The 27475-nt window shown below is 44.5% G+C and overlaps 1 long non-coding RNA gene across 1 annotated transcript; it reads left to right on the top strand.

Annotated features, from left to right (window-relative positions):
- The first annotated feature begins 6403 nt into the window (after positions 1–6403).
- LOC125758733 (uncharacterized) lies at positions 6404–6951 on the top strand. Its single transcript, XR_007416364.1, has 3 exons — positions 6404–6461; positions 6569–6786; positions 6851–6951. It is a non-coding gene; the product is annotated as an uncharacterized LOC125758733 (long non-coding RNA).
- Positions 6952–27475: the final 20524 nt, after the last annotated feature.

Genomic DNA, 27475 nt, shown 5'->3' with positions numbered 1-27475 from the left:
TCTGTCCTTCTGTCTGTCTTTCTGTTTGTCGGCACGTCCCTCGATTCAGCCACTCGGCCAAAGTTGAACCACTTGCACAAGGGCCAGCCATCGTGAACGGCTCACTAGGTTCATACTTGTGTACATGGTTGATCAAAAAGCAAACATTACGCATATCTGAGGCGCAACATCACTAGGTAAGTATTAGGTGGTGTGTTCCTTTAATAGAAAATACATAGATACGTAATTCTAGAGAACCTAGTTTCTTAAGCTGCGCTGAAAATGCGACTGCGCCGAAACTTGGCTTCCTCCGTGCCCTCTGCGCGAGCTCATTGTTGTGTTTCGGTTTCAGTTCAGTATTGCACTGTACGAGTGCCATGGGGCGCCGCTCTGGCATTCCTGCTTTACCCAGGCGACGTGAATATATAAGAGTGTGTGGAGAGTACCCGTTGAGTGCGGACGTTTCTTATGCTTCGGCGCTTCGCGCCAAACTGCGTGTTCGGGCTGGCTGGCGTCCCCGCCGGTCGCGTTGGTCACCGCCGGTCTTGCCTGCTGCTGCGCCGGGACTACCAGCCCGCAACACAGCATTCACGTTTCCCGACCTATTGCCAGATGGCGTTCATATCTCACGCAGCGCCTCTTCTATCGTCTTTAGACGACATTTGCAGCGAAGCACGCAGATACACGGCCAATTTTTTTCTTTTTAGTTTTATCAATGGCGTGACACTTGGCAATTAGCAACTGTCCGGCGTCGCGTACTCCAATGTGCGCGGTTTCTTTCGCACAGATTCTGATGCCGCTGTAGTGTCATTGTCGAAGTTTCTCTTGCGTGGGGCTTCTAACAGAAGTAAGCATTCACATAAAAACCGCTATCTTGGCGTATGACTCTTTTTCTTTTATTCAAACAGTTCTTAAAATCATTATTTGATTGTTAGCAGAAGTTCTTTCTTAGCTGCCCTTCTCATCCATCCCATACATTACCTATGACCCTGCATTGTTTTTTCTGGTCTGCTTACTGCAATATGCCTTTAAGGTACTGCCAAGGTAAGCTCCCTGATTTATTCTTCCTTTTAACTGTCTGCGTCATTTCTGCTACTGTTTACATATTTATATTCCACTTAAGGAAGATGATTAGGAGAAGAAAAACGGAAAGACAGGGAGGTTAGCCAGTTCTCAGACCGGCTGGCTACCCTGTGCTGGGGAAAGGGAAAGATGATAGAAAAGAGGTGTTACAAAAAAGAAAAAAAAGGAACAATAGTACCCAGTCGAAAAATCCGACAAAGCGCCCCTGTCGGTCCGACAAAGATAGCTGTCGGCCCGACAATGATAGCTGTCGGCCCGACAATGGTAGCTGTCGGCCCGTCAAAGGTAACCCCAAGCAACGCTGGCCGACTGCCGACGTTTGGCTGATCACTGGCAAATAGCCGGCAGCCGACTTCACTGGCCACCAGACATCCGAAAAGGGTCGGCCGGAGGTGCGCTGCCAGCTACGTCGGCACTAGATCGGCTGCACGATTCGCGCCACCGTCGGTGGCCGAGTGAACGCCGAGCGCGCCAAACGCTTGTCGGCACTTGGTCGGCTGCACGATTCGCACCACCGTTGGTGGCCGAGTGAACGCCGAGCGCGCCAAACGCTCGTCGGGGTGACAAGTCGGCAACACGTCGTGCCGGCCTTGGTTGCCGGCAGAGGATTCGAACAGCGTGTATTATTTTAGGGCAGCATAAAATACACTGCAGGAAGTGTAAACAACTCCTACAGTGTGATTTTTTAAACATTACAAAAATCACCTGTGACACACAACATACTTGTGGTCCTTGAGCTGATTACACCAAGTGGTAGAGATTATTTGTGCGAACAATCCAAATACATTATTGACTAAACAAAAATAATAGCGAGCCATTACATTCGTGCATGGTTTCTCCAGGCGTGCATATCTACTTTTAAAGATTTTTTCGAGACCATCATTCGCCAAGTGTGCGACAGTATTTATATACATGGGCGTTAAACTAGGCTTTTGTCGTTGTTCGATGCTTAAAACTTATTCTTACAAAAATAAACGTGACTGAAGCAACAGTGAACTTCTGCCTAAAATTTGATGGCATAAATATTAAATCGTAAGATTTCATTCCAATTATTGCAAACTCAGTGGCTACAGTTAGTCAGTTGCAGTAGGTAAGTCAGTGTAATTTTAAGGTCATTAATGAACTTTATTTAGATAGGCGATTATTTACTTTGCTTTTTCATGGAAGTAATTTCACCCGCTTGCATTAAACCGAGCTCACATAATACATTTATGTCATTTCTGAACTAAAACGGCCATTAAAAACCATTCTGTATAATCTAAAAGAAGCATCGTCTGTATACAGACAACATGAAGCATGAAAATTTTTGCGTGCTGCCCGAGCAGCGCTGCACACCCAAACAGTCTGTGGATAGAGAGACACAGTGTTTAGTTCTAACAGCTAGTCCTTTATTATGTAATTTGCGCAATGTAATGAGTAAAAGTTCTTATCTTTCGCTGACGGATAAGTCAGGCAAGCGGAAATACCATATATGCTATGTGAAAAAAACTCATCAGAAGGCGTGGCCGCAATGTAAGATTTTAGTACCAATACACGAACAAGAAATATTCTTTCATGATTGTTAGAACGAACACATAGCAATGGCAATCCACTGAAGACTCGTGCTGTGAAAAATAAAACGCAGGAGGCGGAAAAGTGCGGGAAAGAAGAGGGTCAGAAGGAACCGCGCTGCTCCACAGTATAGAGCGTGGAGTGAAAAGCACATTTAAAAAAAGAAGCAAAAAAACATGCGCTACGGCGGCCCGCGCCCCGGCAGGTCCCGGTGGGGAGAGGGAAACTTCTTTCTTTCCGCTGTTCTGCGGTTTTCTTTCTCAGCGTGGAGCCGCCTCCTCTTTCGAAGAAGCCGCACATCTGCAGGCCCGCCGTCAGTGCCCAGCAGTGCTTTTTGCCGCCAAGATAAGAAAATGGGACACGTCCGAAACAACACCGCTAAAGACTTGCGTTTGTCAAAATTTACGCGTGTACGTCTAGGTAGCAACAAATTTTCAATTAAGTTAAAGCGAATTTATCTTTTTTTATTGTGCAATGTAGTTACACCTTTACCTCCCACAGATAATAAGCTCTGGCTGAAACCAGGGAACTATACAGTTACGACGGGTATATTCCCCGATATGCCTATTTGAAAAGTTTCTGTTATCCCATCACTTTGTGAGAGGTCGCCTTGTATATGTTTGTGACATTCATCCTTTTAGCACAGCATTTCAAATAAAAATGAACCCTTGTTTTTAATAAAAGACAAAGCAGGTACACCGTAACCTACATTATAAAGAAGTTAAAATACTGCACAATTAGGATATCACTGCCTCAAGATATGAAATAATGCCACTCAGAAGTCGCATTGTGGTCGTTTTATACGTCTTGAAAATACTAAACAAAAAGATAAGCGAGCGAATATGATGCATGGAAATGCATGAGAAACATTCCGCGGATTTGTCTAATCTTCTTACTCATACGTATAAAAGAATCGCATATAATGGAGCATTTGCGGCGGGTAACGCGCAACGCACACTGCTGTTCTGTTGGATCAATGTTAATAAAATGTTTGCTAGTTCCGTTATTTCACAGAATAATAATTATCCATAGGAGCAACACGTGCTTAAAACTGGACGCTGTAGCTTTATATTTCTATGATTCTATGGACGCTGTAGCTTTATATTTCAAGACGAATTAGACAAATGCATAGCTAGTGCCTCGCGGTAATCTGCCGTCGACGGTGCCTCGCATGTAAAACGAAAAAAAGTAATAAAATTACATTGCTAATAGTAGACGCTTCACGTGCCGTTGACGATGTGTGTGGCTGACTGTCTGCGCAACGTGAGCGTACAGTACGTTTCTACACATATGAGAGCTTAATTATCAAGTCCCTTGCCGACGCACCACATGGGACCAGGTGCACTGCTCGACACCGTTAGATTGATTTATATATTTGTCCAGCCTTACACCGGCTGCATAGAGTGATGAGGATTTGTCAGCAGAGCTCATCAATCTAACGCCGTTGTTATCGAAAGCAGAGCAAAATAACGCGACGTGGTGAAAAGTATTCGTCTCTGATCGAGTGACAAGTTGAACACCGGTCAATTTTACTTTGAAATTCAACATTTAGGTTTCGAGCTAACAAGCGCGAGCGCGTTCGGGCAGTATGTTGAGGAATAAGTCATGTAGTGCAGCTACAAACGCGATGACGTCCTTAGGTCAAACAAGGAAAACAGCAATGACCGTCAACCACAGACGTAAGGGAAACTTCCGGCTAAGGAATAACATCGAGTTTTGCTCTGAACTGACTGAAGTTAAGCTATTATTCGGATGCTGATTAGACATGCGATGGCCATAATGATGAGCGCATGCATTGACTCAATAGGGAAGTTGGAATTCGTCGGCGTTGTGAAGAATTATTCGTTTGGAGACATATCGTTAAAATATTTTTATAACCTTGAGAAATCGCAAGATTTGAACACTCTGGAGATCAATGTGTTTGCCACCAGGAAGTACATAACGGATAAGAAAGTGCAATCACACGAATTTATCTTTAATGTGGCTTTACAATGGTCCATTGGGCTGCGGTATAGAATTGACTGAAATAGTTCGCGAATGGCACGTTGATTGTAACCGACCACGTACATTACACCATCTATTAGTAATAAACTTTATTGAAAATGAATTAATTCAATCTTTCTCCCATCGGAAAGGTTTTGGCTGCTTTATAGCGAGCCCCAAAAAATATTAATTTCGTCACACGAAACGTGCGAAATAGAGATCTCGCGGACTGTAGAACCTTGCTGGAAAACTTCAGCTGCGTGTTTCAGGGGCGCGAAAGCTCTAACTGATTATATGAAAAGCTGAATTGCCAAGTGATCTTAAAATCTGGCGTTCTTGCAGCTTATTAAATGTCCATCTGTCTAAGAATGATGTCGCATTTGCAGTTCTGCTCCAATCAATAACCCCAGCACTAAAGTTATGTTTGCTGTGCCTCAGCATTCCCGAATCCAGCCGAATATTTCTGATGTGCACGTTAAGTATTTGACTAGGAAAAGGTACAATTACGGAGTTGGTTAGGGGCGGAATTTAAATGTCGAAGTTTTTCACCTGTTTCGCAAGAAACTTCGCAACCTTTAGCGATCGGGCCGCCGAGAATCCTCTGCCGCATTGTCATGAGTACCGATCAAGCCCTACCTCTTATGATGAAGCACTTATATGCTCAATGTACAGTGGTACGACATGAGTGCTTTTCAAGTGTACTGAGCGTTTACGGTTTCTGCTTGAAGCTCAAGAAAACGTACCGCCTTTGCATGCATTATATGCAAAGCACTTGAGTTGAACAACAGCAATAAATGGGAACAAATGCGAGTGCCGAGCAGAAATTTAATTTTGATCGTGATACTATAGCGCGCTAGGCTCTATTAAAATATCTACGATTTTGAACTGTCCACCGAAAATTATCATCCCCGCCTCCGCCTTGTCTATGAGCTCAAGTGGAACAGTTCGGCACTTCTGGAACGCTAGCACGGTGCTCACGCTTTAGCACTGTCGTGAATATAAATATATGATTGATCTGATCGAGCCGCATGACAAAGGGAGGACATCAGATATAATGGTTACATATAGAAGTGTGCGAAGATTGAACATTTGGAATATCGAATCGAATATCGTCATACTTGATTCGGTCTTCGGGAATAGCCCATATGCGTTAATACGAATATTTCAAAATATCATCTACGCCCAAATAAACACGAAATTAGCGTAAAAATACGATAATTTCTACGGTCATAAGCTATACGTCGCTTGCAGAGCCAGAATTCGATAGTCCGCACACACTGAAGAGTTTTAAAATTTCTACTTGATACTCAGTTTATGGTTTTCATGTTAATTTGTTTTAATGTTAGAGTACCAACGATATTTTGTGTTAACAACGAAAACGGTTCAATTCAAATTCGATCCGCTTCTTGCACGCTGCCCTAAAATGTTCAGGCATGTGCTTCAGTCGAAATTTCCCGCTCATTTTTTTTCTCACCCGAAAGAGCTGATATAAGCAACACGTGCGTTCCTCCGAAAAAAAAAAAAGTGGTGAGATCTCTCTCCCAGAAAGAATGACAAGGCCTGAAAGGAGGAACGGTATGTGCCGGTCTCCGTCGTGTTAAGAGGGAGGCGGGGCGTGCAGCGGGGCTACCATAGCGGGGCGCCGGACCCCGCACCTCTCGCGTTTTCTTTTTTTTTCTTTGTCACAGCGCTGGGGAGGGGAGCAAGCTCCATGCGTCAGTTCCCGCCAAATTGTAGCTCTTTCGAGCGAGGACGTGCTGAAACACACTGCACGGAGACGGGCAAGCACTCAGAGGCATTTCGTTATCGTTTGCCTTGATCCTGGAGGCGGCCTTCTCCCATTGCCGAGGATTTGAAGCGAACTCGTAAGTGGCATTTTATTTCCTCGCTGTATCGCATGGTGAGTTTTGTCTAGCGACAAAATCAAATTTTATTTGCACAATTGATGCGTCAATCTGGTCGTCTCTTCTAGCTGGCAGATCAGAAATGTTCAGGCGAACGGCGGTTATATTTGTCCGTGGACCCAAGACTTCGTTGACGGGCAAATATGTCAGATTTTCTTGTTTTTTATTTGTGGCATCTTATTGTAAGACCGTGACATATTTTGCCGTTTTCTCTAGGGAACCCTGCAACAAGGACTGTAGTGTGAATAGCGTGCTGCGCTGCTCTCGCCAACTGAAAAGAACTCTGGTAAGATGCATGCTTGGTTACGAAAGTCTCATGCAATCGCTTTTCACATTGAATTTGGTCGCAGGTGTGCTGTAAATGCCGACTGCACAATATATGTGACTGGCCCGCGGCCGCTTTGAAGGTAAGATTGTGTTCTCATTAATCTATTTATTGTACCATTTGCTTTCCAGTGACATAGCCAACAACGAAAACTTCGATCCATCCTCTCTCCACATATTATCTAGTCTGTGCGCTGTGGAGCTTGAAGCACTTCTCGGAATTTCAGCACACTCGCATTTATTGTAAGTGCAGTGTTTTTCTTATTTGTGCAGCGACAAAATTATTTTGTTTAGTTGTGTGAATAGAGTTTCTAGACGCGACATGTCTGTGCAACTGGTCAAGTAAATAGTCTACCTTTCTCACAGTATTATTCATTGTTGTTTCTTTCAGTTTTTCCCGACAGAAGAAAAATGCAAGTCTAACATCTCGACGGTAAAACGTCGCATCTGCGCACAGGGCCAAGAGCACGAGAAGTGGCCGAAAGAAGGGAGCCGATCCAACAGGAATGCCGTCCGTCTTTATATTTATATATGTGAGCGTTATCATGCCGTGATCACATGGACTGTACGGTTGCGTTGCACAAGGGCTGATGCAAACACTCCGTGCGAACAATGTTGCATGGAAAATTAGTGCATCTATACAAGTGCAAAATAAAGATCTAAAGAGAGAAAACTTATATTCACGTCTTTCTTTGCAGACCGTTAGAGGCGTTTAATTCCGTCTTACATGTGCACTCTGCCCGTAATTAATTCAGATAGAGTTAAACGCCTCTATAAACTGCCCGTTCACATTGAATACGACACGCATCAACACACCAGAAAAACAATTGATGCGTTTTGTTAGAACACGCACAAAAAATAAGAAAAAAAAAAGCAGAGCAATACTAGCGAGAAACGTCCGCAACCGACCCACGGCCGTCGGTAAATCGACGCTTATGTAAGGTCGGGCATTAGTCAACCCGCGAGCGGCATGCACTCGGCCTCGTCGGCCACAGTAGACGGGCCTACATTGGGTGCCGACGCAGGCCCACATGAGGCCAATGTCAATCCCCGAGACCGGCCCTACATCGGGTGCCAAGGTTGGGCCAACGACAGTGCAGTTGGCCAGCGACGTCAGGCCGACATTTTGCCAAGGATAAAATGTTGCTTGGGAACTGTCGGCCCGTCATAGGTAACTGTCGGTCCGACAAAGGCACCTGTGGGTACGACAAGGGTCTCGTTTGCCGATCTTCGAGACCGATAAGGTACCTGTCGGTACGACAAGGGCATTCTTTCCCGACCTCCGAGACCGACAAAGGTGCCTGTCTGTACGACAAGAGTATTCTTTGCCGACCTCCGACAAAGAGCTCGGTACGATAAGATTCTCGTCTGCGCACGACCGACACCGATAACGTCGCTGTTTGCGCCGAAAACATTCCACTAGCTACATAGCTCTCCGGCACCGACAACGTGGCAAACGGCGAGCGAGCGAGCGTTGTACATATGACGCCAGCTATGCGGCGGGCCCGTGCGGCCGCCTCGCATGCGTGCGTTTATCAGACCGAGAGAACATGAAACAATAAGCATTCGATAGATCGATTCCTCATATAAAGGCGCATGCGTGGCCAGGCCGTCTCTAGCTGCTTCCACGCTAGGACATATGTGCGTGAGCACATAAGCATGCGCATGCAATGACCTCGCTGTTTGCGCCGAAAACTCCGAAAACGATGTCGCTTTCCGAAACCGACACCGTGGCACAGCAACCGAGCGAGCGTTGCATATGGCGCCCGCGATGAGACGGGCCCGTGCGGCCACCTCTTCGTGTTAACTCGTATGCGCGCGTTCATCAAAGCATGAGAGAAAACAGCAAGTATTCGATAGATCGATGCCTGAAAAAGGATCGCCGCAGGTATAGTCAGCAATTGATGAACCTCTACGTGACGCATGCGCGGCCCATCTTTGCTTTCACGCTGGACATATATACGTGTGTTGTGGCAGAACGAGCGTTTTCCCGCCTGGCATCTCAGGGGCGTAGCCAGGGGGGGGGGGGTTGGGGGGTTCAACCCCCCCCCCCCGAAATTTTTCAATTTTGCTTGCGCATATATACACGCACACATACAAACACACGCACGAACATACATAAAGTATGGTTGAACCCCCCCCCCCCCCCGAAAAAAATTTCTGGCTACGCCCCTGATGCATCTAGAAGAGCGACTCTGTGTGTCAACTGCGCACGCGAGCCCCAAAACTGGCGTGCTGTGGTCGGTCGCTTTATCCTAATTAATTGTTCTGCAACGACATCTATGACGCAAATCCTAAATTTGGGTACACTAACCGAGTGGTTGCGGCCGTACAGAACACTCGATGTGCATAAAGTGTGGCACCTCGAAATTCTCTGAAACAAGGCCTTTCACAAAGTGTAAGGCATAAATGACTAAGTGGCACCGCAAACGAGTGATCATGTATTCAGTACGTGTCGTAGCTATGGGAAGAGCGTGGCAGGCACGCATTCTTACGCAGCCTGAAATAAAATTCTGTGTACCCTTCCTCCCCGTTCGTGCACAGTCCCCCGCCCAGGCATCCCCCCTCCCTCCCGCCAATCCGCTCTCCAGTGTCTTTTTTTCTTTTTTCTTGTTTTTTTTGTTGTGTCTACATCAGTGTGATTGATTGACAATAACATAAAATAAAAACATTTCCAATGAGCTCTCCACAAATAGGGCAGTCTGTGAGAACAGGAGTGGATGGAAAGCCCATTCTTCCATACCACTGTGAAGCCATGGCTTGTGGTCATCCAAAGAATTGTTGACTCATTTTGTGATATCTGCTAGTCCTGGTGCAGTCCTCATTAACACAGCTTTTTTTTTTAGAACATTATGCACTCATCCATCATTCCTTCAAAAAAAATTTTGAGTGGCTACTACTGTAAGATCAGAAGGCGATTCCTGTCCACAAGTCCAGTGGCCAACCATCTACCACCCGGTCTCCCTAACTAGCATCTCATGTGAAATGCTCAAGGATATATGTTATCATCTTAGCCAATAAAGTTTCTTGACTCCATCTCGGTTTCACCAGCCAGTATGGTTTTGTAAATTATTTTCTTATGAAACCCAACTTCTTTCCTTCACTCACGAATTGCACCTATATACATATATATTGTTCTTCAATGGCTGACTGTATTTTTGTCGTTCATTAGAAAGCATTTGATAAAGTATGTCACAAACTTCTTCTCTTATAGGGGCCTTGCAATGTTATTTCATCTGTGCCTCCCTAGTCACCTAAGAGAGGGAGGGGTGCAAAATCTGCCCCACACTTTGACTTAGTAGGGGGACAGGGGACTGCGATGAATGGCAAAGGCTGGTTCTAATCACCGCGCACCTCTTACAGAGACATACCGGACGACTCTCCTCATGGTGGCCGTTGTGCAGTGCACCTAGCGTCGTTTGGCAATTGTTTTCAAAATTTCATATTCAGAAACAGAAATCTTTTAGTATCTGAGGAAGTATAAAGAGTGCTTTTATAATTTTCCCGGATAGGCTGCACAATAGTGTGGCCTATCTGGCACCATGTGAATATTATGTGTGACTTGACGCGTCAAACCAATCAAAACGCCCATCCAATGTCGTTGCTCCCACGTGATGAAGCATCGTTTCCTATCGTCAAAATAGTCACTGTGTGTCACTCTAGTCCCAAACTAATGTGGTTTCTCTGTTGAAATAAAATTGTAACAGCTTTGTTTTTGACGTTGCCACTTGTGCAACAATCTCGGTGCATTCCACAGTTCGAAAAGAAGCGATGAAAATTACATAATTAATTTGTGTTGCAGGGCCCCTTTCAAACAAAGCAAATTAAATATAGACACTCGTCTTCTCACCAACGTTATTCAGTCTGTTGCATGCAATGGCATGACATCTAGCAAGCCTGTTCATTCTGCTGCACCAGAAGGGTCTGTTATAGGCCCTTCGCTCCTCTTAATATACATTGCTGACTTTTCAAATTGTGTGTTCTGAACTTCTGATATTCACCTCATTGTGGACAATTGACATTTCATGAAATTAACAACAATAATGACATTACGGCCTTACAAATGACCTAGATGCTGTATCTAACTGTTGGAACATGTGGCTCACGGAGCTAAATCATAAAAAATGCAAAGCACCCCGCTCAACTCGAACTGCCACTACCCCTCCCTGTTTCTTTTCAATTGCACGTCATTTGAACCTGTCTTTACATTTCACTATCTTGGCATTCAGACTACCTTTGATCTTGACTAAACATTACACATAACCATTAGTGTTAGCAATGCTAATCACATGCTAGGTTATCATCGCTGTAACGTCTCTTCTGCCTCTTCCTCTCTCAAGTTCATCATTTACAAAACTTATCACAAGTAAACTTGAATATGTGGCTGCTATATGGTATCCATATCCCAAGTAACCATGGATATCCGCCGGCTGTCCGCTATAAATCCGAATGTCGAAAAATTCGGATATCCAGAGCGGACATAACACGGACATTGACGGGACGTACTAGGAAGGTCCACGTCCAGTGTGGCTGTTATGTGGATGTCCGAACAGGATTTCTACAGGATTTCTACAGGACAGCCAGTTGTGAACGTCCAGTGGCTATCCATCAAAGGGCCCCAAAGCACCCAAATATGTTGAAATTAGTTGCGGTGTAGCAGTTGTCCCAGATGAAAATCTCACGCGAACTTCCAGCTGGAAAGAGACATTCCAGCTGGATTTTGAGCCGGAATTTGCTCTTCCAGTTGGAAAATTTCTATCGCCAGCTGTAAATAGCTGGAAATGGCAGTTTTCGGCTGGAAACAGTCTCCACCTTAGGTGGTTTTCCAGCTTTTCGAGCGGGAAGCGAAATCCAGCTGAGGCAGTTTTCTAGCTGGAAGTAGTTGTGGTAGTTGCTGCTGGAAAGAAGAGGAAATAGGTTTTTCGAGCTGGAAATAGAACCCAGCTAAATTTACAACTTCTGGGGTTTCACTTGCTAAAACCGACATGATTATGAGACACACCTTTGTGGAGGGCTCCCGAAATTTCGAATACATGGGATTCCTTAACGCGCACTGACATCGCATAATACGCGGACCTCTAGCATTGCGCCTTCATCGAAATGTGACCGTCGCTGCCAGGATTGAACTCACGTCCTTCGGGTCAGGAGCCGAACACTGTAACCACCGTACCACTGCGGCTGCCCCATCAATTTTTTTCACTCAAGCTTTTGGGAAAACACCATGGAAACATATACAAAACGAGCACTTTTCAGCTTAATTAAAGTGGTTGGCTCCAGTGGGAGCGTTCACCTTGCACTTTGAAACTTTTGATGTTCTGCCGTTCTGCTGCAACATGTCATTTTTAATAGCCTTACGTTTAGAAGGCTGAATTGTGCAGCAGCACAGACATTTTGTCAACAAAACTGGCCAGGATTTCTTAAGCTTCGTTGTAGAGCGGCAAAGGGCAAAGAAACGTACGACGACATACAGCGCTATGTGTCGTCGTACGTTTCTTTCTTATGTCCATGTCTTTCGCCGCGCTACAACCGCACACTGCCAACAAGTTCACGTAGCCACCCCTTCTTGACAGTATTGTTCACCTTTTTTGTGGGAGAGCACAACAATCTAATACGTTTCTTATAATTTCGGCAAGAATACGTTTGCAGAACACTAGTCAGCACAAAAAACACGACACTTCGATTGAGGCATTTAGTTTTGTGACCATCCGGCAGGTTAGTCATCGTGCAACGATATCACCTCTGCGTTTACGCTTCCAGACTGCGTGCGCGCTTGCTATACAAGGCGTTACCATATATAGCCACTTTATCAACGTTGTTACTTCACGCTTGCTCCACTCGATCATGAGTAGCCGCCCTAACATTTACGACACGGCCAGTGCGTCCATCTTTGTAGCCGCCATGTTTGTTGTTGCTGTTCATTGCATTTTTCACTCAGCGTTAGTTACGCACATATCATGCGTGAGCTCGTGTGCATTGCGACCTACATAAGCATAATTTAGTTAAACTTTTAATGTCTTAGAGTAATGCTGCAGTCATTGCTAGGCGAAAGAGCAAATCTAAAGCATGATATAATTCGAAAACCGACGACCGCAGTTTCGTACAGCACACGTGATGCGTGTGTCATGGCTGTTGTGTTGGCCCGAGAGGTGCGCGTTTTTGTGTAGTGAATGAAAAATTGATTGTAGAGAAGGTTTTGTGTAGAAATCGCGTTAACCCAGTTGTATTTTGCGACAGTTCTACGTGTGGAAGGTATTACGTCTTAAGACTGTCAAGCGCTCCCTGTTGGTTTTCTGTTCTACGGGTCGTGGTAATTCTCCCGCTCTTCCCCATCCGCTTGTTCCACTTGAAGGTAACTATAAACTTTTTCCCTCATGTTTTAGCTGCAATTCTAAGCGTGCGTGCACGCATTCGTGCTGATACCGAAGGGTTTGCCTGTCAGCACGTGACAATGACTTGCTTGTTGTATGCAGTGTTTCTACGCGTGAAGTACACAGTACGTGCGTTCCGTGTTGCCGGAGTCCCACTGGAAATGTTTGTGCCCTTGCTCATTGTTAGAGGAGTCGGTGTGGCATGCTGCACGCTAAACGGCACAAGTGGCAATGGCAAAGGACCCGTACTTAACTAGTACCTTGCGTACACGTTTTTTATCTTTTCGTGCTGTTTAACTAGCAGCTTGTTGTAGAGTTGTGCATGCAAATTTGTGCTCGTTCCGTGTGTCCGCTCCGTATGTCCGTACCGATCGGCCATCTCGACCCATATTTTTTGTGTATGTGTGCGCTCAGTTTTCAGTTTCGTGACTGAAATCTGTCCGACGTAATCGTGACATCAGCGCGTTATTCTAGCTTCTACAAATGCATGTTCGCAAATATGTCGTTGCCTCGATCCGCATGTCATTCAATGATCGGAAAACGGCCACCTCGTAGACAGGCAGTCAGAGCGCGCTGAGATTTAATTAACCGAACCTACAAACTTCGGGTAACACGTCCGCTGCTCTATCAATTGAGCTATAACGGTTGTCACTTTCCCATACGCTTTATTGGGTAGTTACGTGTGTGTAATCCTGGGAAGGCTGTAGTTTCGGCCCCTACCAGCGGCAAGTTGATTTTCCATCCACTTTAATTCCTTTCCATCGATGTCATAATTATACTATATACTACAGTCAAAACATGCAAATAATGTCACCTGTATATTCCTTAGCTTCATTGTCCATGGATTTCATTTAGGTTGTGTGAAACATCATCTTTGAATTGCTTGACAGGTATAGCGCATTCTCCTTAATGCTAACTGTGAAATCTGAAGGCCTTGCAAAGAGCAGAAATGAAGTGCAACAGTGAACGCTGCTTTTCATTTCGAATGGCACTGTAAGCACAAACTTCCTGAAATGCGGCGGCTTAATTCTGACGTGATGCAAATTTTTCTTATGCTGGGCTTTAAAAAGCAAAGTAAATAAAGAATTCCCAATATTCCACCTTTATTTATGTACACAATTTTGTGGAAGCTAGTGACAATGAATATATATAAATCCAATTGCTCGACTATGTAATGAATCGCCGATCATCTACCTTCGCTTATGTGCACGATTTGGTGGAAACCAGTCACACTGAATATACAGACCCGCTTGCTCAACTATCATTGGTGTTATAAAGGGGCTTGTTTGTGAGCTAGGTCGGTTCATTACTCGAGAAAAATTGGTATGGCGCAAAGAGGACGGGGATGAAGTCAAGACACGAACTGCCAAACATGGGCACCAACTTCCAACTCTTTTTTAACAGAAACCACGCCGATTTATATAGGATGCCGAACAAGGTAATCTCATTACATAAATAGAAACATGGACGAACTAACAACTCATCATGAGCCACTGAAAGAGTCGAGACATGCGCCGGAAACTGCATTGACCTCAGCTGTAAAATCATGGCAGCACATATATGAACAAACACGTCCCTCACAGGATCAATCCGACTATGAAGCAAAAGGGGCAGCGCACAACCTAAACTTGACATATCTACAGGCTACATCTTTTAAAAAAATATATCTGATTGATCCTGTGAGGGATGTGTTTGTTCATATGTGCTGGCATGATTTTACAGCTCAGGTCAATGCAGTTCCCGGCGCATGTCTCGACTCTTTCAGTGGCTCATGATGAGTTGTTAGTTCGTCCATGTTTCTATTTATGTAATGAGATTACCTTGTTCGGCATCCTATATAAATCGGCGTGGTTTCTGTTAAAAAAGAGTTGGAAGTTGCCGCCCGTGTCATTTCGTCCCCATCCTCTTTGCAGCATACCAATTTTTCTCAAGTGGTGGTATGAAATCACCAGTGAACATAAAATTGCTTGACAAGAATGTTTCTAGGGGTAAATTGTGGGAGGCTATTTCTGACAGGCGACAGGTACACATGATGGTGAATGAAGCTGAAGTTAAAGAAAAGCTACACTTTAACACATTATAACAAACAAGATTTTTCATTTGATGGTTTAAACCAAAGTACGTATTAGCTAGAATTATGCTAGAGACTGCTTACTCTACACAATATAGCAAACAAGTGCTAGCTTTTTCATTTGATAGTTTAAACCGAATTACATGTTAGCTAGAATTATGCTGGAGACTCCTTACGAGTTACAGTTAAAAACTAACTTCACCATGCAACGTACACTTAACCTATTGGCTGCTCAGTACTCTTTGATCTGGCCTGGCACTCACATCCATGCTCGTTTTTTTAAATTTTATTAAAGGCACGATGTTAATTTCTATATAACTAAAAATACCTACAGTTATAAAAACTAAATGGCTGCCATGACCAGGTGTGTCCCCCCGTCTGATTTTTCTGCATTTACGCCACTGTGGAGTTTATTAAATTGATTGCTTTTCCGCTTACTGCATGTAAATGTTCCTTTCAGATCTTGAAGCACAAGAAGACTGGTAGAAGAGGACATTCAGGATGTGTTCTTGTAACAACTACTGCAGACGGCATTGCAATAAATTCCTTCAAGATTCAGCATCGCTATGATTTCAGTTTGTGCAGTTTACCGAACCAGTTTGCCCTGTGGCTGTACAAGGCTAGCCACCAAAAAAGCTGGCCAGCATCCATTCCATACCACATTTATGAAGTTTAGAACTTCAATGTTTTATTTACAGCAAACATATGGTTCCTGTGAAAGACGTTCAAGCATCTATTGCGAGTGTGCACAAGACATCAAGCACCTTCGAACACACACACACATTCATTCGACATCCGTCTCAGGCAGCCGACACTGACGTTTAAAGGACCATCGGGGGATATATTATACATATAGATGATGTGTTATACATATATACGCATATATATACTCGTGTATGTATGTATATATATATATATATATATATATCCCCTGATGGTACTTTCAATGTCCATGTTGGCTGTCCGAGACGGATGTCGAGCGAACGTACAAATTTGTTACCTTTGTACATCCGATGTATGTCCATCGGACGTACACTGTACGTCCGCGGATATCTGATGGATGTCCGGAATATCCGAAATGGACGTCCCGTCGTATGCCTACCGGATATCCGTGGTTACTTGGGATACTACTAGCAAACTACTTATTGTAATGGAACTTGCTCAAAATAGTGCTGCCAGATTTATGACTTACAACTATAACCATGCAGCAAGTGTAATGTCCGTGAAAATTGTTCTCGAATTACCATCAACGGCATCCCACCACAAAATTTTCAGGCTATCATTGTTTCATAAAATTTATTACTATATCCCACCGATCCAACATGATTTACTTTCCCCACCTTTGTTTATTCCTGCACACCTTGGTCATAATAATAAAATTAGTATCGTCACATGCCGCAATAGAAGTCTCTCCTGCTCAGTGATCCCTCAGAGTTTGAAGGATTGGAACCACCTTCCTAGATCACTCGCATCTATACAAGGCATTTTCAGTTTTTGTCAATCATCAACTAACATTGTGTAACTAGGAATCTGAAGTGTTGTTTTTTGGTTCGCTTTAATACATTCCTATTCATGTCATATTTGCTACACTACAGTTAAAAACAAGAAATAATGTCCCCTATGCTTTCCTTGGTTTAATTGCCTGTTGGTTTTATGTCATCGTGTCAAACCAAGAAATGAGCCCCTCGAGCAAATCCCCTTCTTTCATTAGGATCTTCAATTGTGTCTTTTAACCACTCCCCTTTGTAATGCCCTCAGGCCTTGAGGGTATAAATAAACAAATAAATAAATAAATAAATAAATAAATAAATATGGTTGCATACATCTGAATGTTGATGGCACTGCCTTGAAGACTGCACAATATGCCACAGTGCAGCTAGATAATTGGAATCACAGTAGGCATTCTGCTGCAGATGTCTATGTTGCAAGACCAAGAATCAACGCCTCTGTCACACGTGTGAAGCCCTAACTAGATATTGATTACAGCTGTACATATGCAAAAATAACCAGCTAAGATGGTTGTCTGAGAAGGCAAATGAATTTATGCACTCGGGACTCAACTCTTGAAGTCTAGTCAGCAACAGAACCCTTTAGAGCATTTTAACAAAGGTGATATATTTATTAAATGCATACTTGCTGTAGGCATGATGTTTTTGGCAGTAGAGCGCTATATTTGTACGGCTACCTTGCTTACCTAAAATGAAACATATATCCCATTGAGCTATATGTAAACTACTTGCTAAAGGCCTTGACTGACAGAAAATGCCTACTTTCTATTTATTTTCGGTAAAACACCCCCTCACCAAAATTTCGGAAGGGTGTTGGAGGGCGGGCCCCTTGGGCACTGCCCTGACTATGGGCCTGAGCACTATTCGTGTTCCCTTTCTGTGTTTCCCTGTGGTTTTCTGCGCTGTTTTTTTAAACTAAGGCATCATGAAACATTGTGTTAGAGGCAAACCAGTAAGTAACATCTGCGCATAACCAATGGAGAACAATTCTACATCAGTGAAATCCTACTAGAAGAAACACTGCAGAACAACGGTGAACTTTCAAGCAGAGCTTCATGCTGCAGTACCTCACAGTAATTAATGCAGCAAGACCATCATTGAAGGTAGTTGCTGGCCTGGTGTTAGATAATGAGGATGAAACAATTTTGGCACTTTAAAAAAGCTACAAACCAAGCTCAATCCACATACTTCTAAAGTGAATGGAAGTGAATGACAGTTTTTACTTTGGGACCTCCTTCTGTATTATGTCAAGTTTCTACTTGCAAACAGATGCAGTTCCAAGTGGACATCAGTGCAGCTGTTGATGTCACCTCAGTTAGACATGTCAACACAGCGAATATACAACTGTGCACAGCGGTCTGTGACCAACTGGTTACTCACTGCAAAAAATAAAAGCTCTCATATTGACAGGCTGGCTGTACGTAGCCTGCAGATAAGTGCCAAATACCCCAAGACGTGCACGTATACTTCACATAAAAAGATGAGCTCACAGTTGAGAACAACCTCATATTCACAAGATTGCACCTAATTGTACAAATGTCGCTAAAAGGTGAAACTAATTTGAAGCAGCACTCATCAGATTTTGAAATTGAGAGCTATCATGAGCTGCCACACCAGAATGACTCTGCAGCATTAGTGCTGCTACAACCCAAAACAGTCGATGCAAGGGAAGAAAGGAAAATGAAGAGGCAAAACGCAATGTTTCACCATGATCAACAAGCGAATGATTTGCTGAGCCCAAGACAAGAACACGGCATGTCACAGTCCAACCATCAAAATGAAGAGTATGGGCCAAAAGGTCATAAAAGAATTGATGAGAGAATAGTAAGAAGTTTAAACGGGAGAAAGCATCCTATTTGAACACTGAAGTAAATGAGCTGACCAGCACAACTCAGCTGAAGCAGACAGATACTCCTTTCAGATTTCAAAAAACGATACAGCTTCCAAAGATGCTTGATAATTTCACCTGGTTTCGCTTGATAAGTTGAAGATTTATTGCCAAAAAATGAAGGATTTTGCAAGGTGCAACCATCCTGTGGCCAGTTTCGCTCCTCCTAAATCCTCTGCCTCCTCTCTCTCTTGTACAACCCATCTCTTTCTTTGTGAAGCTAGCTCGATCAATTAAGGTAGGTTGTGTCTTGCTCCCTCGGGCTCGTCGGGCTCCCACACTTCTGAGCACTCTACATTCTTACCGTCATATGGCACACCTATTCTTCTACCTAAGCGCTTACATAAGCTCAGCTAGCCCACGTTAACAAGATCCCAGGGTTATATTACCCACTAGATACAACACAACAAAGTAGTTACCAAGTTTTCAGGATCAGCAGTCGTATTAAACGGAGGCAAAAGTACAAATTGCCTTTAAGTTCTGCTATGCACACACATCAACAGTCACCAGGGGGTGGAAATTATTCCAGCACCCCCAACTACAGCTTACTCATTGTGAAGATTCTGGATGTTACTTCCTCCCACATTTCCTTTATTTAAAGCTTCCATATATGAAGTTGTTACATAAGGTGAAATCTGCCATTTTTTTCTTGTAAGAAGTGCGCAGATGTTTTGTTACATCTACAGATAACCACGGTGAGAATGTGCATGCTTGCATTTGGCTGTGTATGAATGAGATATGCTTGAAGGAATTAAGCAAACAGGGCACACAGCAAGTGGCTGTGAAGGAGAAAGGGTTAGCCATTTGCTTATTTGAAACTGTGCACCGACTTGCCCAACTAGCTATACTTCAGTTTACAAATCTTTATGGGGGTGTGCAGATAAACAAGGGGTCCTTGTTTATCTAACCAATGACTCAAGCCAGGTTATGTTATCTGATCCGACTTGCCCAACTAGCTATACTTCAGTTTACAAATCTTTATGGGGGTGTGCAGATAAACAAGGGGTCCTTGTTTATCTAACCAATGACTCAAGCCAGGTTATGTTATCTGTGCTCTTTGGGGGAATCTCTGCACACGGGTGCAGAGATTCCCCCAACTCCATGGAAGCTGGGGGAATCTCTGCAAGAGGGTCCTTGCCCGACCCGGCTATCGCGGTGCACGCACGCGCTCGCACGCTTACGTGAAAGCAGCTCGCTCGCGATATGCCCTGCTCGAGTTGAAACATCAGTCTGCATGATTGCAGTACAGTTTGATATTCAAGAAATCCCCCGAAATCGTACGTGCTGATAGAGTGAGTGCGAGGACGACGGCACAGTCATCCAAGGTTGGCGATAAACGTCTTTATTTGAGGAGATACATAGAGGCGCCCTTAGTCGGGGATACCGTGAGCTCGCGCGCGGGCCACGTCCTGGGCCCCTCGATAGCAACCAGCGTTAGCTGATGCTCGAGGTTGGAGCGGTTGGAGCTGGCCAAGGCTCTCCGCCGAGGCTCACTAGGTGTGGCAAAGGTTGGGGGTTTTAGTGGTGATTTGGTTCTGCAGAATCGCCGTAGGTAGCACGTTAGTTTGGTATTGTGTGTTAGCTATATGCATTGTGGACACGTGCGTCTTCTCGGCTTCTTCTACGAAAGGGGAATCAGTACATTTCAACGTGTTCCGACGTTTTTGAAGCACACACGGCGAATGACGTTTGCTGTCATGACATTGTTTCGTGGTCGTGACGCGATCATAACTTGCCGACCCGTTTTTGAAAACTCACTGCAGCATTTGGCCTTCGGCTGCCGTGTATGCACTGTGGCGCATGTTTATGTTCAATGTGTTCTGTGTGCACAGTCGCTGTGCCCTCTGCCCACGTAGTACATTTAAACGTGCAAACATCACGAATGACGTTTGCTCCCAAGCAGACCAAACCCAAGAGGCAATCAAAAGACACGTTCAACCGTAACGTTACGTTCAGTGTGTTACCAAATAAATGCATGGTATGGCTGCTGGTATTTGTTAGTTTTCAGCATTTGTAGTGGTGTGAAGTTGTTCACGTGCAAGACGTTTCAACAGTTTCAACACCACTTTACACAACGTGTTGCGCTACCCATGATCGCGACGGCTGTGCCTAAAACGTTTGTTGGCCTCTTTGTGTTGACCAGCATTTACTCATTAGGAAAACAAAAATAAACAACACAAGGAAGTGCGCGGTGCTGAGCGGGTTCATTTAGTGTGCCTCCTTTCATGCACAGATAGTACGATACAGCAGCTTTGAAGTAGTGTATCATTTTTTTTCCTGCTTTTCTTTCTTTTTTTTGGGGGGGGGGGGTTCTTATGTGGTGCAGAAGCTCATATATTTGAAACAACGGTTATCTCTGAGTATTGTGTTTAAATCTCAAAGGCTACGCTTTTACGGACTGAAAACACAAGTAACCGCTCCGACCTGTTGAAGTCGTATGCGGATCCAATCCGTATCCATAGCTTTCGTGTTGTCGGCGGTAAGAGCACACTGTAAGCGCATCGTGGGCTCCTACAAATTTTCGTGTACTGTCGCAATGCCTGTTTTCGTAGAATATGAGATTCATGCGACCGCTGCGGTAGTCGACCATATCCACTGTGCAATACTTCGGTCCGGTAAACCCGACCGCTCCGTACGAGATGTGGTTGAACGGCGGTGACGGCACTTGGGATGGATACCAGAGAAACCAGAGTGCTGCGCCTGGCTGGTAAGTTTTGCTCATTCCTCTTAAAGCTCGCCGTAAAGCATGGTATGCTCTTTGTCTTACTAATTATCATCTGAGCGGACACGGTCATAATGCGACAAGACTAGGTTCAGCATAGCGGCAAAACGAGCTAGTTCATATCGGGCGTCACACGGTGGAATTTAGATCGGGACCGAGTTTCCTGATTGGGACTGTCGTATTTACGCGAGATGAGGGCGTGGAGGTACCGATCCCAGTCGACAAATTCGACCCTGATTGATGCTCAGCCGCGATCGATAGTTCCCTTGTGACACTCGTGCTGCATGATCGTGCACTATGCTATTGAAGTGGATGAAAATTAAGCATATATTACAAATGCAATATCTGCCAACTGTTTTTTTTTTCACCATCACACCATGATCACCGTAATCTGGCTTAATCTAATTTTTTGTTATTCCTGTCTTCATGTCATTTCTTTTTTTTTTCAATAGTGAGTATTACCATTGTGTTATGTAGTGATATTATTCCTATTGTTAATCAGGCTGTTCATTATTGCTTAGACGTCCGTATATTTTTGCTGTATTTTTATAATTACCCCATCCATGTAACCATGGGGGAACATGGATGGGGTCCCTGCCAGTTTTTCTGAAACTGTGGGACCACTTGCTGTAATATGCTAACCATGTAACTCAACTCAACTATTTAATAAACTTCAGACTTAAAAAAAATAAAAAGTGTAGAGCAAGTTTGCAGTTATGTCACAAAACACTAAAAGAGACAGAAAAGGCTGTTTGTTGGACAAATGGTTTTGTACCAACTTGCCCAACCATCTATCCTTGAGAGAGAGAAAGGTAGAGGAAAGACAGGGAGGTTAACCAGGAGTATACTTCGGTTGGCTACCCTGTACTTGGGGAGGGAAAACGGGGATGAAAGAGGAGAGTCTGTAACGACACAACAAAGACATGACAGAAGCACTGTCTCAAAGCCGACATTGTCCTCTCAGCCGCACTGGGCCAGCTAGATGACAACTGCCCTGTCACAGAGTACCAAGTCCTAGGGCACTGGGCTACCCGGTCTTCAGCGTGAGTCGCTATGAGGGCATTGCTGCAGTTTCTTTGAGAAGCTGGACTGCACGATGAGTTATCTATCCCTGAAACTACAGATAAATAAGGAATGTAACAACATTGATAGCCCAGTGATGCAGACGTGTTTGGAGATGCAATAGACCTTTTTTTAAGCAATCCCAGAGTGCCTCGCGGGCGCATGGAGCACTATGGGAAAAGTGTGTACGCCGAGCGAGCCGGCTGTTCGCTCACCTGCTGCTCGTTGGCGCCATGATATCGGTGGGATCACGAAACGAAAAGAACACGTCGCCGCTTCTTGATTATTCTTACGCCGTAAATACTGCACACATCCAGACGCGTCTGCGTGTATCTACACGCATGAAATGCGAAAGAATTAACACAGTGCAGTGTCGGTATTACCGAGCGGATATGCATCGGATGTAGCAGTTAAAGGAGTCCTGACACAAAAATTTTCGCCGCGCTTTTTTTTGCTGCAATGTGTTGCTGGGGGCCTGTTAGTTATAACACGGCACATCGTTTGCTGCAGCACGCGACATATAATTAATTACAAGCTCCTCATTACCGACACAGCCTCAGTTTCGGTTTGACAGAGCTCCAAAAACTGCAAGCCGCCGGATGCAACTATCACCACCTAGCGAGTGACATGCTCGGTCACGTAAGCACGCAGAACAGTGACGCATTTCCGCGCGGTCTGTCGTCGTGGGGCTCATCGTCGTCTGATGGCGACGATTTTCTTGCGGCGAGGATGGAAGGAATTTTCGACGTGGCGAATCACTTCAGGTTCGACCCGCTGGCGAGGAGCGATTCGTCGGGAAGCGCGTCAAAACAGAAATGGCGGCTACGACGTCATCATAACTTGTACCAGCTGCAACGGTTACATGGGGAAGTAGGGGATCACCTTGGGTCACCTCCGAGGGTGTCTATGCACCAGGTGCAGCCTATAATGCTGGATCGCGCTCGCGAACTTCAAAATTCATATAAAATACCTTCCAAGCTTTATTCGCTGTCGATATTTTGCAGATGGTACACGCACGTACACGGGAATCGATCCAGCAGGCTATCTCGACCGCGAAATTTTGTGTCAGTACCCCTTCAAGCAGCATGTCTATTATCGCGTGCCTATCATCAAGATGTATTAAATATGCGCTGTAACACCAAATTCATTCTAAAAGACAGGGCGTGCAAACACAGACACAAGGAAGAAGTCAAGACGCCACACTGCAGACGCCGACTAACAACTGCAAAGGCGCACAACGGCGAAAGAAACAAAACAAAGAAAAAACGAAAACTTATCTGCGCATGCCCACGCAATAGGCGAACCTATTAATCCGGCACGTGTGGAGGTCTACGTGACAGATAACTGTTACGGCATTTCATTTCTTCTTCTCCACCAAGTAAACTCACGCGTGCGCTATCACTGCTATCAATATGCCATGCCTCAATCATTGTGTTTCTTCATTCCTGTGCCGGTACAAAACTGCGCATTCATCGAACTTTGATGTGCACTTACATTCTCGGCACGCGAAAGAAAGATTAGGAGGTGAGATACTGTCTTGCGCAATCTTTAAATATTAGAGCCCGACCTTCCTTGTGCTCGTCAACAGTGTCAGTGGGCGTTGAGTTCGAATGGATCCACGATTCACGAATTGTAATGACCGCTCGAGGAATTTGTCTAGGAAACCCAGTTGTATCTCTTTGTTTAACTTATGCTGTAGGGCATGCTGGCGCCAAAAAAGAAATTATAATAATGACGCTTCGGAACCGCTCAGGTGGTCTGGCGGTGACACGCGGGAACACAGATGGAAATCGTAGAGAGGCCGTCGTAGTTAAACACAGAAGTAGTTCACGACTGATTTACGCAGTATTATGTTACACCTTGTTGCATTCACTTGATCTGACATGTGCTGGCACGGCGTAAGCGGAAAGGCAAAGCGTGAGGCCCGCGCGCTCGGTGCGGCAACTGCTGCGGCGTACACACTTTTCCCATGAGCGCTTGCGCGCCCGTTAGTGGCGCTCGTGTGCTTGAAAAAGGTCTATTCATTTGTAGGAAATGGTAGTGTGTATTGGAGTGTGCGCAGAACATGGCATGAATTCTGAGCACATGTGACAGTCCCCAGCCGAGCACTTGTGATCACATGGGAACCATCGTTAAAAGCGCAACACCACACAACACAAGAGAAGACCAGACGAGCACAGGCGTGCACAGGGCGGTTTGCGCCTGTGCTCGTCTGGTCTTCTCTTGTGTTGTGTGGTGTTGTGCTTTTAACGATGGTTCCCATGTCTAAACACCAACTAGCCCAACAGTCAACTCTCTTAAAGCATACTTGTGATGAGCCAAGCACTCGCATTCGTATACAGTTACCCTTGGGAATGAAAAGGGAGCCATCTGGCTGCTTAACAACATGGCACTATGATGCGATTGTAATTTGTCTTGAGGAGCTTCATTTGATTGCTGCATGTCATGATGCAATTCTTCTGGCATTGCCCATAGCAAAAGCTTTACTCAGAATCTCTGGACTCGGGCTGTGCTTCCGGCCGCGGCGGCTGCATTTTCGATGGAGGCGAAAATGTTTGAGCCCCATGTACTTAGATTTAGGTGCACGTTAAAGAACCCCAGGTGGTCGAAATTTCCGGAGCCCTCCACTACGGCGTCTCTCATAATCATATGGTGGTTTTGGGACGTTAAACCCCAGATATTATTATTATCGGGCTGTGCTTCCAGGCTTCCACATGCCCCTGCAAATTCAATTACTTTTTTCTTGTACTCTTCAGTGAACTGTTGTTTCTTTCCACTCATCTTGACATTGAAGACCTTTATTACTCTTTGCCGCATGAGGACTTGTTAAAATGTGTAAGTGAATGTATTAACAAACAAGGGCACGAGACTGTTTTCACCGATAAATGTGATGTTTCTATCGGGGCTTTTCTAGAAATTCTTTCCACGTATTTAAAGTCGACGCTTGTAGGTTGGAAGGAAGGCGTTTATGTGCAGAAATCAGGGATGTATATTGGTTCTAAGGTTGCTCCGGTTCTTTGTGATATATACTTTAGCAATATTGACAGACTTTGGGAAGGCGCCTGAGGTAATTCGGTTAAGGTTTTTCGTTACGTGGACGATTACTTGATTTTTTTGTAGTGGTGAGGGCTTTGAAACAGTGGTAACCTCGGTGAGCGAAAAATTTGAAGTAAATGAAGGAGGGGTGCGCTTTACTAAAGAGGTGCCTCAGAATAATGGAATACAATTTCTAGACGTTTCCTTAACATTTCAGAAGAACCACGTGTGCTGGCAATATTCTCCTAGATCTTCGAAACCGCTGTTAAATTTTTCGTCGAAGCACTCGAAGGTTGTAAAAAACGGCATCGCCATGTCTTGCCTTAAGTCAGCCCTCACCAAGTCATGTGAGCACAAAATGAGTGATAGCTTTAACGCGCAGGTTACCCGTCTTTTAGATGTAGGGTGTCTTTGTGATGCAGTGGCCACTGTCGCTGAACGTTTAAAGAAGTCCATTATGTTAAGTCCGAGCATGGTTGCAGAAAGCGGTAGGAAGAAACGTGTCGTAGGTATACCGTACATTCATTGCGTATCTCACAGGCTAAAGAAAGTAGGAAGTAGATACGGCGTTAATGTTGTTTTCATGGCTGCCAATAAGCTAGGTAAGATTTGTACAGCTGTGCAGAGGAAGAGTGACCGAGTAAAAAACAAGAAGCGGACCAATATTTGTTTCGTAAAACACACCAACAAATTCACTGATTGCCGTACAAGTGTGGTGTATAAGGTCCCATTCAGCTGCGGCCGCTTCTACGTAGGACAGAAGGGCCGCTGCATTAACCAGAGATTATTGGAACATAAGAGATCGCTAACCGGAGGCACACTTTCTAATCTATCTTTACGTTGTCGAGATTGTAAGTGTGCGCCAAAATTCAATGAATGCGCAGTGTTGTACCGGCATAGAAATGAAGAAACGCGCCTGGTGATTGAAACATGGCATATCGAAAATAGTGGTAGTGCATGTGTGAGCCAACCGTCATTAACTTGCATAAAGATGAAATCAAATGCCTTAACAGTTATCTTCACGTAGACCCCCATGTGTGCCGGATTGATAGGTTCGCCTATTGCATGGGCATGCGCAGATAAGTTTTCGTGCCTTCTTTCTTTTCCGCCGTTGTGCGTCTCTTCAGTTGTTAGTTGGTGTTTGTGGTGTCCTGACTTCTTTCTTGTGTCCGTGTTTGCATGCCCTGTCTTTTTAGAATGAGCTTTAGTTCCTTTGTTTACTAGATAATCAATGCAACGTAACACAGAAACTGTCTCGGGCAGTGACTAGTAACTAGTTATGCGTTACCGGTAACTAGTTACTTTTTTCAGTAACTTGTGACTGTAACTAGTTACTTTTAAGTTGGAGGAACTTGTAGATGTAACACTGTTACCTTTTTATGCAGTAACTGTAACAGGAAACAAAGTTACAGTTACTTCTGTGTTTATAAAAAATTATCCGACAGCAACCCTTTCATAATGGGGATCCCCTCAGAATTTTGGAGAGGAGGTCACTAAGAGGATTGTCTTCAGCGGGGCTTGTTGCTGAGATAGTTGGTTCAGTACTTGAGAAAAATAGGTATGGCGCAAAAAGGACGAGGATGAAGTGACGACACAAACTGACAAACATGGGTGCCAACTTCCAACTGTTTATTTCCAAAGACTACGCTGATTTATACATGCTGCCGAGCAAGGTAATCGCATTAAAGATATCGTAACATGAATGAACAAACAAGTCGTCATGAGCCACTGATCTAACAGAGTTGAGACATGCGCCGGAAGCTCGTGTTCATTGAATGATGAATCCGAGTGAGAAGCAAAAGAGGCTGCGCACAACCTAAACTTGACATGTACAGGCCCTTTCAAAAACGTCACTTCTCTGTCACTTAAATGTAGTGATGCGCGACAACGCACTGACACTCTGCCCTTTTTATTAGGAATGCCTTAATTGTCTCCTTTCAGTGTGGCTGCTTGCTTTCCTTATAAATGTGGTTTGGCTGTAGTGTGGCGCACATCC

Source organism: Rhipicephalus sanguineus, chromosome 5 (genome assembly GCF_013339695.2).
Source record: "Rhipicephalus sanguineus isolate Rsan-2018 chromosome 5, BIME_Rsan_1.4, whole genome shotgun sequence".
In the NCBI taxonomy this organism is placed as follows: Eukaryota; Metazoa; Arthropoda; class Arachnida; order Ixodida; family Ixodidae; genus Rhipicephalus; species Rhipicephalus sanguineus.
Note: the sequence above shows the minus strand (reverse complement) of the source record. Positions and strands in the feature narration are given on the sequence as shown.